This window comes from Mobula birostris, chromosome 4, assembly GCF_030028105.1.
Source record: "Mobula birostris isolate sMobBir1 chromosome 4, sMobBir1.hap1, whole genome shotgun sequence".
In the NCBI taxonomy this organism is placed as follows: domain Eukaryota; kingdom Metazoa; phylum Chordata; class Chondrichthyes; order Myliobatiformes; family Myliobatidae; genus Mobula; species Mobula birostris.
The window spans coordinates 193,621,449-193,635,750 of NC_092373.1; positions in this window are offsets into that span (position 1 = coordinate 193,621,449).

The window sequence follows — 14,302 nt, forward strand, 5'->3', positions numbered from 1 at the left end:
AAGGGATAGGAAGTTCAAGGGGGATATTAGAGGAAGGCTTTTTACTCAGAGAGTGGTTGGTGCGTGGAATGCACTGCCTGAGTCAGTGGTGGAGGCAGATACGCTAGTGAAATTTAAGAGACTGCTCAACAGGTATATGGAGGTATTTAAGGTGGGGGGTTATATGGGAGGCAGGGTTTAAGGGTCGGCACAACATTGTGGGCCGAAGGGCCTGTACTATGGTGTACTGTTCTATGTTCTATGTTCTACCTAAAATGTTTCACATTTTGTTGAACTGTCTGTTACACTTTGTGATTCCCAGTCACTGTTCCTGTTGTCACTGAACTGTTCCTTTTCTCTGCTAACCCTTCCAAAGACCGGAAGTCATCAGTTCCAACCTCCCATCTGTGTATATGATCCTCACTTTGATTGTTGTATCTTTGGCACAGTGTAGATTGGTGATCTCCATCGCTCCAGGCTTGCAGGCAGTTGTCCCTCAAACGCATCCCAAGTTTGACATAATCTATTCAATAGGGTAAAACTGTTTAAAAAGCAGGACAGTCACAACTCATTTCATTATTTTTTTTTATTTATTTAGTGATACATATAGAGTAAGCCCTTCTGGCCCTTTGAGCCACCCTGCTCCAGCAACTCCCGACAAACTCAACTAACCCTAACCTCATTATGAGACAATTTACAACGACAAATTAACCTTCGGACTGTGGGAGGAAACTGGAGGACCTGGGGAAAACCCTCGCATTCCATGGGGTTGGGGGGTGGGGGGGATGTACAGAGGCTCCGTACAGAACTGCATCAAAATTAAACTAATTACACTCCAAATTCTGGAATGCCCCAAACTGTAATAGCTACACATTCTGGCCCCAACGCAGCAAGCCCTCAATGTTCAGCAGAACAACACAGAACACAACAAGCAACAAAAGAACAACAACAAAACAAGAGCCTTTCCTCCCTCTCACCCTACACATCCACCCACCCACATAGACAATCCTCCCACTCCAGCACAGGCCTCCAGTCTCCAGGCACCCCTGAAAGTTATACAGGAGATCCCATTTATCAGACTCCACTTTACATCATCACTTTCTCATTGCAATTCATGCACACTTACTCTCTCCACTCTACATTCAAAGCAATCAGTACCTACAGTCCTGCCCAACAGCTTCCTTTTTCAGGGACCAGATCACCAAATCAACATACCCCAATGAGAGAGAGTTAAAGCTTCTGACCATCTTGACTGTGGACTTTGAATCCTGGTGGATTCCATTGCTACTATTGCAAAGTGCCCCAATGTCTTCATTCATGTGACTTGCATCCTTCCTGCCTCTGGCACGGAAGCGACTTGCTCGTTATCTGCCAAAGGTATTTGTCACATCTTCATAATGTAGCCATGAAGAAGTCCATGTTGTCATTAAATTGATCTTCTAAATCAATAGCATTCATTGATGATGACCATTATTCAATTAGTTGAAATTACATAAGATGTTGCTGAGGCCTTGGAGTGTTGTGTGCAGGCTTGGTCTCCTGCCTATAGGAATGAGGTGGCATGGTGGAGATACATCTCTACCAAAGAGGGAATCAGGTGCTTCACCTGTTTATACCCCCCCCCCCCGCCAATCAGGGTCACGTGGGAGCAGGTGGTGGATGATCGTACAAGCAGCTGGGTGCATATCACAAGTCCTGGTTATGTGACCACCCGACGCCAGGCAGGCAATCTCTGAGGAGTATTGATAATGGCTGGGGTCACCCGTCTTGTAAAGACACTGCCCAGAAGAAGGCAATGGCAGACCACTTCTCTAGAAAAGAACAATCATGGTCAAAGACCATGATCTCCTATGTCATGCAACAAGGCACATAATGATGATTACGATGACCTACAGGAGAGATGTCAGTAAAATTGAATCAGAATCAGGTTTAATATCACTGGCATATGTTGTCAAATTTGATGTTTTGCAGCAGCAATGCATTGCAATACATTAGAATACAATTTGTAAATTACAATAAGAAGAATATATAAAAAAAAAGAAATTTAAATTAAATAAGCAGTGAAAAAAGAGAAGGGGAAAGATACCGAGATTCATGGGTTGATTGTCCATTCCGAAAACTGATGCTGACGGAAAAGAAGCTGTTCTTGAAAGATTGAGAGTGTATCTTCAGGCTCTTGTACCGCCTTCTTGATGGTAGCAATGCAAAGAAGGCATGTTCTAGGAGATGGGGTCCTTAATGATGGATGCTACTCTTTTAAGGCATTGCCCTTTGAGGGTGTCCTGGATACTGGGGAGGCGAGAGCCCATAATGGAACTGATTGAATTTACAACTTTCTGTGTCTTTTTCCGATCCTGTGCAGTGGCCCCTCCATACTCATTAGAATGCTTCCCATGGTACATCTTTAGAAATTTGCAAACGTCTTTGGTGATGTACCAATTCTCAAACTCCAAATGAAGTATAGCTGCAGTCATGCCTTTTTTGTAATTACATCAAAATGTTGGGTTTCAAAATGATAGATCCTCAGATATGTTGACAAACAAGAACCTGAAACTGCTGGAAGAGGTGCAGTCGACGTTTCAGGCCGAGACCCTTTGTCAGGACTAACTGAAGGAAGAGTGAGTAAGGGATTTGAAAGTTGGAGGGGGAGGGGGAGATCCAAAATGATAGGAGAAGACAGGAGGGGGAGGGATGGAGCCAAGAGCTGGACAGGTGATAGGCAAAAGGGGATACGAGAGGATCATGGGACAGGAGGTCCGGGAAGAAAGACAAGGGGGGGGGGACCCAGAGGATGGGCAAGAGGTATATTCAGAGGGACAGAGGGAGAAAAAGGAGAGTGAGAGAAAGAATGTGTGCATAAAAATGAGTAACAGATGGGATACGAGGCGAGGTGGGGCCTTAGCGGAAGTTAGAGAAGTCGATGTTCATGCCATCAGGTTGGAGGCTACCCAGACGGAATATAAGGTGTTGTTCCTCCAACCTGAGTGTGGCTTCATCTTTACAGTAGAGGAGGCTGTGGATAGACATGTCAGAATGGGAATGGGATGTGGAATTAAAATGTGTGGCCACTGAGAGATTCTGCTTTCTCTGGCGGGCAGAGCGTAGATGTTCAGCAAAGCGGTCTCCCAGTCTGCGTCGGGTCTCGCCAATATATAAAAGGCCACATTGGGAGCACCGGACGCAGTATATCACCCCAGCCGACTCACAGGTGAAGTGTTGCCTCACCTGGAAGGACTGTTTGGGGCCCTGAATGGTGGTAAGGGAGGAAGTGTAAGGGCATGTGTAGCACTTGTTCCGCTTACACGGATAAGTGCCAGGAGGGAGATCAGTGGGGAGGGATGGGGGGGACGAATGGACAAGGGAGTTGCGTAGGGAGCGATCCCTGCGGAATGCAGAGAGAGGGGGGGAGGGAAAGATGTGCTTAGTTGTAATCCTTGAGGTGTGCCAGTGTTGACTGTCAGCGGGAAGGAGATGTTATTTCCAATCCGCACAGCCTGTGGTCTCCAGCTGAGGAGGTCAAGGATCCAGTTGCAGAAGGAGATACAAAGGCCCAAGGTTTGGAGCTAGTTGATTAGAATTGAGAGTATGATTGTGTCGAACACTGAGCTGCAGTTGATAAACAGCAGCCTGATGTAGGTATAACTATTGTCCAGGTGATCCAAGGCCAATTGGAGAGCCAGTGAGATTGCATTTGTGTAGACCTATCATGGCGATAGTGCAGAGAAAATTTCTGTTCATAGTTCAAAGTAAATTTGTTATCAAAGTACATATATGTCACCATACACAACCCTGAGATTCATTTTTTGAGGGCATATGCAATAAACTCAACAATCATAATAGAATCAATGAAAGACCGTGTCAACAGGCAGACAAGTGTACAAAAGTCAACAAACCATGCAAATACAAAAAGAAACAGAAAAAATAAATAATAATAATAATAATAAGTAACTATAAAATAATAATAAATAAATAAAAATTTGCAATGATTTTGCCAGGAGTTACATAAAACATAGAATAGTACAGCACAGTACAGGCCCTTCGGCCCACAATGTTGTGCCGACCCTCAAACCCTGCCTCCCATATAAGCCCCCACCTTAAATTCCTCCATATACCTGTCTAGTAGTCTCTTAAACTTCACTAGTGTATCTGCCTCCACCACTGACTCAGGCAGTGCATTCCACGCACCAACCACTGTCTGAGTAAAAACCCTTCCTCTAATATCCCCCTTGAACTTCTCACCCCTTACCTTAAAGCCATGTCCTCTTGTATTGAGCAGTGGTGCCCTGGGGAAGAGGCACTGGCTATCCACTCTATCTATTCCTCTTATTGAGGAGTGACTTACAGGGAAAGTTTGAATTGGTTAGAACTTTATTCCCTAGAATACAGAGAATGAGGGGAGATTTGATTAAAGTTTATAAAATTATGAGGGGAAGAGATAGGGTAAATGCAAGCAGGCTTTTTCCTCTGAGGTTGAGTGAGACTAGAATGAGAGATCATGGGTTAAGGGTGAAAAGTAAAATGTTTAAGGGGAACATAAGGGGAAACTCCTTCACTCAGAGGGTAGTGAGAGTGTGGAATGAATTGCTTGTGGAAGTGGTGGATGCGGGTTCAATTTCGATATTTAAGAGAAACTTGGATAGGTACATGGATGGAAGGGGTATGGAGGGCTATGGTCCTGTTGTAGGTCATTAGGACTAGGCAGATTAATAATTCGGCAGGCACAAGATGGGCCAAGGGGTTTTGTTCTGTGCTATAGTGTTCTATGACTCTGATGTAACATGGTACGTTTAGTTCCTTAAGGTACATAGACCAGTTAACACACACATACAGACACAAATACATGTTTGTGCATGCATGGCCCTATTGTTTTTAAGAACACTGACTTCATCTAGCAGCCATAGCCTCATGTTCTTGGACTCTTTTGTATTTTGAGAGAATGATGAAGGATTCCACATTTTTCCATTTAAGTAGTCCTCAGCTTACTGTCTTCAGACAGTCTCCTAATGTGACTTCCAATGCCCTTAGACTACTGCTCTCTGAGACCACTCATCTAAAGCATACAACTACACTTTTATAATATTTGTAAGATTCAGTAAAATTATAGTTAATCCTCTATTTTAGAATCACAGTCTTGCTCTCAGGTTCCTTGATACCAGTTGTGTCTAGAAATCTGTCTACCTCCTTCATAAATATTCTTAATGACTTGGTCCCCACCATCTTCTCTGGTAGATTCATCACCAACTGAGTCTTTGATTCTGTCATATTTATTATTTGATTCTGGATTTATTGAGTACGCCCACAAGAAAATGAATCTCATGGTTGTATTTAGTGACATACATGTACCTTGATAATAAATTGACTTTGAATTTGCTGCGGAAGTTCAAAGTTCCAAAAGTATCTCAGAAGCTACTGATCTCCTGGGATTTTCATGCATAACAGTCTCCGCTTGCAGTAAACAAAAAAACATCTGGTGAGCAGCAATTCTATGGGTGAAAATGCCTTGTTAGTGAGAGGTCAGAGGAGAATGGCCAGATGGCTCAAGCTGACAGGAAGGCGACAGTAACTTAAATTATGTTACAGGCATAGCGTGCAGAACAGCATCTCTGAATACACAACATGTTGAAACTTGAAGTGGATGGGTCACAGCAGCAGAAGATTTATGAACATACATTCAGTGGACACGTTATTAGGCGCAGGAGGTATCTAATAAAATGGCCACAGATTGTATGGCTCTTTTGCAGATCCAATGCTACTGTTAAATTCTTCTTGAGCCATGATTGGATTGTTTTTATCCTTGTTGTTAATTTTTCTGGAACTTATTTTCTTCTCAATTTTCTTCAATGGACCATTCTAGGTCGTAATTAGTGGTTTACCACAAGATTTGATTCTTCACTCCTAGCAATTCGATGTACAGCCATCATCTGTGAGGGGCCCAATACTATATTTTGAGGTCAGCTGAGAACACTAAGATTATGAGTTGTTGGGGGCGGGGGAGGGGGAGGATGAAGCAGGGGAAGATGGACAGACTGAGTGAATGTGCAAGGATATGGCAAATAACATTTAACGTGCAAAACTGTGAGGCTATCCATACTGGTGCATGAACAGACAGCAGAATATTTCATCAGTAGTGAGAGAATGGGTAGTGCTGATGCACAAGAGAAGTACTTCACACGGGAATTGAATACAAACACACAGATGCTGCAACACCAATGGAACATTAGCCTTTATTCAGAGAGGATATATAGGAGTACAGGATAAAGACACCTTACAGCACTATCTAGGGTCTTGGTGAGATGATCTCTGAAATGTGTTATCTATAGAACATTACACAGCAGCGATGATTCACTAGACTGACCCCAGGACAGGTTTACCATAGTGAGATGAGATCAAGGAAAGCAGGCATGGATGTTCCAGACTTTAGGAAATGAGGAAATCTCATTGAAACTTACAAAATTCTTCCGGGACTTGACGCTGGATGCAGGGAGAGTGCTTCCATGGTTGAGAGGTCCAGAACTGGAGTGACAGTCTTAGAATTAGGGTTAAGCCATTTAGAATTCAAATGAGGAGTGACTTCTTCATGCAAAGAGTACTGAAACTTAGACATTCTCTACCTCCACATTAGACCATAAGACATAGGAGCAGAATTAGGCCATTTGGCCCATCAAGTCTGCTCCACCATTCGATCATGGCTGATCCATTTTTCCCCTCCTCAGCCCCACTCCCTGGCCTTCTCCCTGTAACCTTCGATACCATGGCCGATCAAGAACCTATCAGGCTCTGCCTTAAATACACCCAACAACCTGGCCTCCACAGCTGCCTGTGGTAATAAATTCCTCAAATTCGCCACCCTCTGGCAAAAGAAATTTCTCTGCATATCTGAGGCTGTGTCCTCTTGTCCTGGACTCCCCCACCATGGGAAACATCCTTTCCACATCTACTCTGTCTAGGCCTTTCAACATTTGAAAGGTTTCAATGAGATCCCCCCCACCGGCCCATCCTTCTAAATTCCAGCGGATAAAGACCCAGACCTATTAAATATTCCTTATATGATAACCCTTTAAATTCCCAGAATTATCCTTGTGAGCCTCCTCTGAACCTTTTCCAGTGCCAGCACGTCTTTTCTTAGATGAGGAGCCCAAAACTGTTCACAATACTCAAGGTGAGGCCTCACCAGTGCCTTATAAAGCCTTAGCATCACATCCCTGCTCTTGCATCCTGGACCTCTTGAAATGAATGCTAACACTGAAGTCCTCATGACCAACTCTACCTGCAGGTTAACCTTCAGGGTGTTCTTCACAAGAGACTCCCAAATCCCTTTGCATCTCAGATTTTAGGATTTTGTCCCTGTTTAGAAAATAGTCTGCACTTTTATTTCTTCTACCAAAGTGCATGATCATGCATTTTCCAACAATATATTTCATTTGCCACTTTCTTGCCCATTCTCCAAATCTGGCTAAGTCCTTCTGCATCCTACCTGTTTCCTCAACACTACCTGCCTCTCCTCCAATTTTCATATCATCTGCAAACTTGGCAACAAAGGCATCTATTCCATTATCTAAGTCATTGATTTACAGCATAAAAGGAAGTGGTCCCAACACCGGCCCCTGTGGACACCACTAGTCACTGGCAGCTAGAGAGTCACTAGAGAAATCAAGTAAGCTAATAGAGCTGTAACTAAAACCATATTTAAAGTTGAAATGAAAAGCTTCAGCTTGTCCCCCAGTATGTTGAAATTTTGAGTGTTTAAGTTTACAGCACTCGGTCAATGAATGCCAGAAGTCCTTGAGCTTTAGGCCGATTAGAAGGTATCTTTCATCAGATTGATGGATTTTCAGCTACACTTGGATGAGGTTGGAGGCCTGTAAGTGAGTGGGTGGGAGAAAGAAAAGAGGCTCCTTGTACTTTAGTTGTTTTGTTTGAAACAAGAAATACAGCAGATGCTGGAAATCCAAAACAAAACACACAAAATGCTGGAAGAACTCAGCAGGTCAGGCAGTATCCATGGAAATGAATGAACAGTTGATACTTCTGCCTGAGATCCTCATTTAGGATGGGAAAGGAAGGGAGAAGTCACCAGAATAAAAAGCTGGGGAGGGGGCAGGGAAAGGAGGGTAGCTGGAAGGTGATTGTTGAAGCTGGGCAAGTGGGAAAGGTAAAGGGCTGGAGATGAAGGAATCTGATGGAAGTGGAGGGTGGACCATAGGAGAAAGGGAAGGAGGAGAGCCGCCTGGTTGATAGGCAGGTGAGAAGAGGTAAAAGGCCAGAGTGGTGAATAAAAGAAGAATGGAGGGGCAAGGGAAATAGTTTTACCAGAAGAAGAAATTGATATTCATGCCATCAGGTTGGAGGTTACCCAGATGGAATATAAGGTGTTACTCCTCCACCCTGAGGATGTCATGGTCCGGTCTGTGAAGTTCGCATTCCAGTTCACGGTCCGGTCCGTGGACTCAGGACTCCGGATTTTCCAGCTGTCCCTTGTTTTGGTTGGGTTAATCATAGGCACCTGATTCCCATCTTGAGGCTTGGAATATAAGTAGCCTTGGTTCGAGTGTGGGCTGCTGGTTTGTCTTGTCAAGATTCCCTAGGAGTAACCTGCTGGTGGAAGGCTAGAGTGGCCACTTGCCATCTTTAGGCTGTGTTGGAGAACCATCGCTTCATGGAGCCTTGCTGTCAGTAGTCAGAACTGTCTTTGCTGTATGGATTTGGCTGTTTCCTGGGCCAGCTGAGTGGCTGCCAGCCACTCTGAGCTAGGTAGGGATCTGGCTGTTTCCGTAGCCAGCTGAAGTTGCTGACCGTAACTGTGACTCGGAGCAACCCTGATGCAGAGATGGAACTGTCTGTCGTTCTTTGGTGTTTGTCTCTCCTTGTCCTTGCCTCCCTGGGGTAAGTCAGGCTGTTCTGCCATTGCTCTGCGGGGGGACCTGTTTTGTCTTGTCTTTGCCTCTGTTGGGTAAGCCTGACTGTTCCGCCAGTACCTGATGGATGGACCTGTGGAGATAAAGTTGAGTCCTGGCTTGTCTAAGGATAAGTCTCAGCTCTACATCTATGTACTGTCCAGTCTCATGTTAGTGTCATGTAAAAGGTGAGTCCTGGCTTTTTGAAGGATAAGTCCTGGCTCTATGTTGATGTACAGTACCCAAGGCCATGAAACCCAGAAAGAAAAGAACAGCAGCATGATCATCAATGCCCAAATCCTTCCTCCCCGCACAAAAAAATGAACAAAAATGCAAAAGGCACATCGACCCTCAAATCTACCTTCCCTACACACATAAAAACAAGAAAGATTGGGTGGAAAACATAGAATAGAAAAGAAGCATAAGACTAGAAAAAGTCCACAGTCCAAGTCCACATCCAAAATGCAGAAAACCTGGGCAACAATCTCCCTCTCCATAGCAGAGCGCTCACCAGTGATAAAAAGGTAGTCTCCCCTTTCTGTAGCAGAGCGATCTCACCAGCGATAAAAAGGCAGGCAGCTGGCATCCCAGTCTCCCTCATTGCTTTATTTGGCGAACAATGGAAGTTTAATCAGTGAAATGGAGATCCACAGCAGCTCGCAGCCTTCTTTCTATGAGGTTCCTGCACACTGTCTCTGCCTCCCAGAATCCCCTTGGAGACTGCAGACCACTGAAACACCCAGATGATCTCCAAACTACAAATCACAGGCTCCAACAGTTCCACAATCACATTCAAGACAAGAAAACAAATGTAGAAAGACATAAAAGTGAAATGCATGATTTCATGATCTATCCAGAAGAAGTTGAATGAAGGAAAGTTGTATGCAGGCACCATCTTGACCTACACTGGTGCCATCTTCATTGGGACTCCATCAGAATCTATTGTGATCATGGATACCAGTACCAGTGTTTTGTCACAAGGTTAAATAGTTGGATGTCATTCTGGGTTAGTCCATTTCAATGGTGAGATTTATTTTTATTTAGAGAAACAGAACAGAATAGTCTCTTCCAGTCCATCTAGCCCAACAAGCTGCACTGCCCAACAAACCATTTATTTAACACTCGCCTAATCACAAGGACTTCGGGCAGACGTGGCTCGTCAGCCATAGTTGGCAGCTCATCCTGGAGAAGGAGAACTCTGATCTCAAAGCTCCGCTGCCTTGCATGGGGAAGGCTTCAGGAGTAAAGCCCGAGGGAAAATCCAGAGCTGGAGCCCCTAAGCCAGTCCTACGTTGAGTTCAACGCTAACTGACAACTCCTGCGACACTGCTAGAGGCAAACCTTATCGGTCTCTGCCGTTCCTTTGGATTTACCGGCTTTGTGGAGGGGGGGAGCCTGCTGAATGGGCAACAGCTTGCTCTCCTTGTTGTACTGCCCTGGCTTGCGTACCATGTAGACAGCTGGGATCCAACACCCATGGTTGACCTCAACCAACGGAGACCCTCATAATCACAGGACGATTTACAATGACTAATTGACCTACTAACTCGGCTTTGGACTGTTGGAGGAAACCAGAGCACCCGGAGGAAACCTATGCAGCCACGGGGAGAATGTGCAAACTCCTTACAGGTGAGTCAGGAATTAAACTCCGAAGTCCGGAATGCCCCAATCTGTAATAGCATTGTGCTAACCGCAATGCTGTGTCCCTGGACATCAGTGCCAAGGTTTTACAGCAAAGTAAACAGTTGGAGATCAATGTTGCTATTTTAATTACGGAAATGCATCAACTCACTGTTACAAACTGAAGATTTTGTAAATACATATATCATAAATATGCGGTCACCCACACCGAAATACAGATGTTATTGTTTGTAAATAGTTTTACGTGATATCATTCAATTAATTGCTGTATTATGTGGAGCTTTTGACTGAAACAGCTGCTGATTTGCTACAGGAAGGAAAGACATGACATTCAACCATTTGGATACACAATTTCAGAGAACTAAAAATAAGCCCTCAGAAATGTTGCAGGGGAAAAAAAAAGCAGCCACATTATCCGAGGCTCCACCCACTGTTTTTCTGCAATCTAAAAATAAATCCTCTTTTCACAGTGACATACTGTTTCAGAGAGCCCTGTGAAATTGCAGGAATTTTCAAACCAATCCTGCAGAGAATGAACAGAAGTATAAATATGTAACTGCTGTCGTTTAATGGCAAGACTATTTCACTGTTTGATATAAACTACATAGCCTGCTTTTTCACAAGACCATAAAATAAAGGTTACAAGATTCATCCTAACTCCTTTGTCCAAAAAAACCCAGCTGCAGTGTGCACTATACAGAATCCAGCTTTTAGCCCCAGGAATTTGGTGGGAGGTGAAAAAATTAAAAATATCTAAAACCAAAGGCCTAACATACTTGTCCTTAAATATTTTTAATGAACACATGCTGAAGGACAGACAACTTACTTGGTTGTGGAGCAGACTTTGGCATTTAAGGAAAGCTATTTTGGATAACTGAATGCCTTCATTTTAAGATAAATTTAATGTATGAACCATTAATTTCATTTTGGTTAAATTTCTGCATCATCTCCCAGAATTTAGGCAAACAGCCACGTAAAAGTTGAAATTTTTTGGATTTTCTCCCAGTTAATGTCTCTTTTCAGAACTACTGACAGATTAAAGCAGGATGGGTATATACTGCAGTACAGTAACCCAATGAACACTGTTATCCTGTGTATAAACCCCCTGTTCAGAGATTGCACATTTATCATTTCGCAGTCTGTCTGCTCCTAATCCCACCACTTAATTGAGCATCAACAGTTATCATACCGATGTGTCCACGGGTGCTCTCCAAAGACTCCAGCACATTTCCTCACGTGTTCTGTAGAGAGCATTCCGATTGGTTGCATTCACCATCTAGTATGGAGGGGCCACTGCACGGGATTGGAAAAACCTGCAGAAAACTGTAAACTCAGGCAGCTGCATCACATCAAGGTCACCTTCAATAGGTGATGCCTCAAAAAGACAGCATTCAGGACCCCCATCACTTGGGACAAGCCTTCTTCTCACTGCTACCATCAAGGAGGAGGTATGGGAGCCTGAAGAGACACACTCAACATTTCAGGAACCGATTTTTTTCCCCTCCAACATCAGATTTTTAAATGGACAATGAACCCATGCATGTGCTTTGATCACAAACAAGAGAAAATCTGTAGATGCTGGAATTCTAAGCAACGCACACAAAATGCCGGAGGAACTCAGCAGGCCAGGCAGCATTTATGGAAAAGAGTACAGTCGACGTTTCGGGCCGAAACCATTAGAATTTTGATGCATGATAGCGTTTGTTAGGAATTTGAGGGGAATTGGTATGTCACTCGCAGGTTTCTACAGATGTACTGTCTGTGAGCATTCTACTGGTTGCATCACTGTCTGGTACGGATCGGAAAAAGCTGCAGCGAGTTGTAAACTCAGCCAAATCCATCATAGGCATCAGCCTCCCCAGCATACAGGGCACCTTTAAGAGGCAGCATCTCAGAAAGGTAGCACTCTGGTGAAGGACCTCCATCACTCAGGACACGTCTTCTTCTCATTGCTGCCATCAGGGAGGAGTTATAGGAGCATGAAGACTCACACTCAATGTTTTAGGAACAGCTTCTTCCCCTCTGCCATAAGATTACTGAACAGACAGTGAACCCATGGACACTACCTACCTGTATTTGTCCTCTACTTGCACTAGTTATTTAATTTAATATTAAAATATATTTTTTGCTTTAACTTAGACCTTTTTATGTTTTGCATTGCACTGCTGCTGCAAAATAACAAATTTTACAACATATGTCAATGATATCAAAACCTGTTTCTAATTCTAATCTTGCGCTTTCTGATGAATGAAAGGTCACCATCTGCTTTGCTGATATTTTTTAGACCCCTGGCCTACCGATAGGATTATGATAGACATCTCTCCCCAGTTGTAGTTTATTGAATCCATCTGCTTCAGGCTTTACTCCCAAAGTCTCCAGTTGTCATTAAAAAGGAGAGGAGGCTGGAGGGAAAAACGTTTAAAAAGTGTATTTACAAGAGCTCATGAGGAAGGGTGAAAGACTGAGATAATATGGAAAGGATGGATAAAGATCAGTGCAGTGTTAACAGCAACACAGATCATTTGGGGCAAGGGTTCATTTCTTTGTAGTATAATTTACTTATTTCACAACAACATATAGTACTGAGCAAAAGTCTTAGGCACCCGATATTTTTTATATATGGTTTCAGACCCCTGATCTCCACATCATCAAGGCTGTCTGGGGTAACCCGGAGAGACAGAAGCAAACGAGACAGACAAAGTCTGCAGACAAACTGTTGCAAGTTCCCTAAGATGCTTGGAACAACTTGTCAGCTGACTTTCTTAAAAAACTACATGACAGGGTACCTAAGAGAATTGACTCAGTGTTAAAGGCAAAGGATGGTCACACCAAATATTGATTGGATTTTGTTTTTTACTGTTTTCTGCTCTCTCTAGTATTTTTTTATATGTAGAAACTTTTCATTTCATTGCTTTTGAAAGCATCTTCGCTTTACAGAATTTTTTTTTACATTTTTTAAGACTTTTATACAGTACTGTAAAAGGGACAAAGAAAACCTAAAATTGTTTATTCTCCTTGGGAATTCAAATTTCCTTTTGAAACATAGATATCTTAAATTTTCTATAAATTTTCTTTAATAGGTAATGTAAGATATTCACATTATTTCAAACGATATTCACTAGACAACAGCAAGTTTGTTTATAATTAATAATGAGGATACTTCGCTATCACACAATGCTGAATTATTTTTGCAATAACTAGCTAGCTGAATCCAATTTTTGCATTAAATTTAAATCTATTCAGGCTAAATCAAGTCTTATCTTTATGAATGAATACTTTCATGTTCTATTGTTATAACAGTAAGACACAAATGATTGAGCAGTTTTTGTTCAGCAAATACAAATCCGTCACTGAATTTCACAGTTGGCCCCAGAATCCAATTAAAATTCCAGCATGGGGATTGAAATATCATTGGCATGGCAGATGTCAGATTAAAAATATTATTATGAGGAACTTTAAGATCTTTGTTTTGTACTATACTCAATTTGATGATGACATGTGAATGCTGAAATGGATAATTATAAAATAAAAGTACAAAATGTTTACTTAAACAACAAGCAATAATAAATGTCCTGGCCAATATCTTCAAAAGCATTTCCTGGAATTTGAGATCAATACTGAGCTGAGGAAAAATGTGAACAACTACCAATTGATCTTGGGTGTCACCTTTATCCAGTTGCTATGGTTCCACAGGGATATCAAGTATCTAGCAAAATTTATTTCATTTTTAAACAAGCTGCTTAGCTAATTACATTTAAGTATTTTTAAGGATAATGAACTGAGAAGTA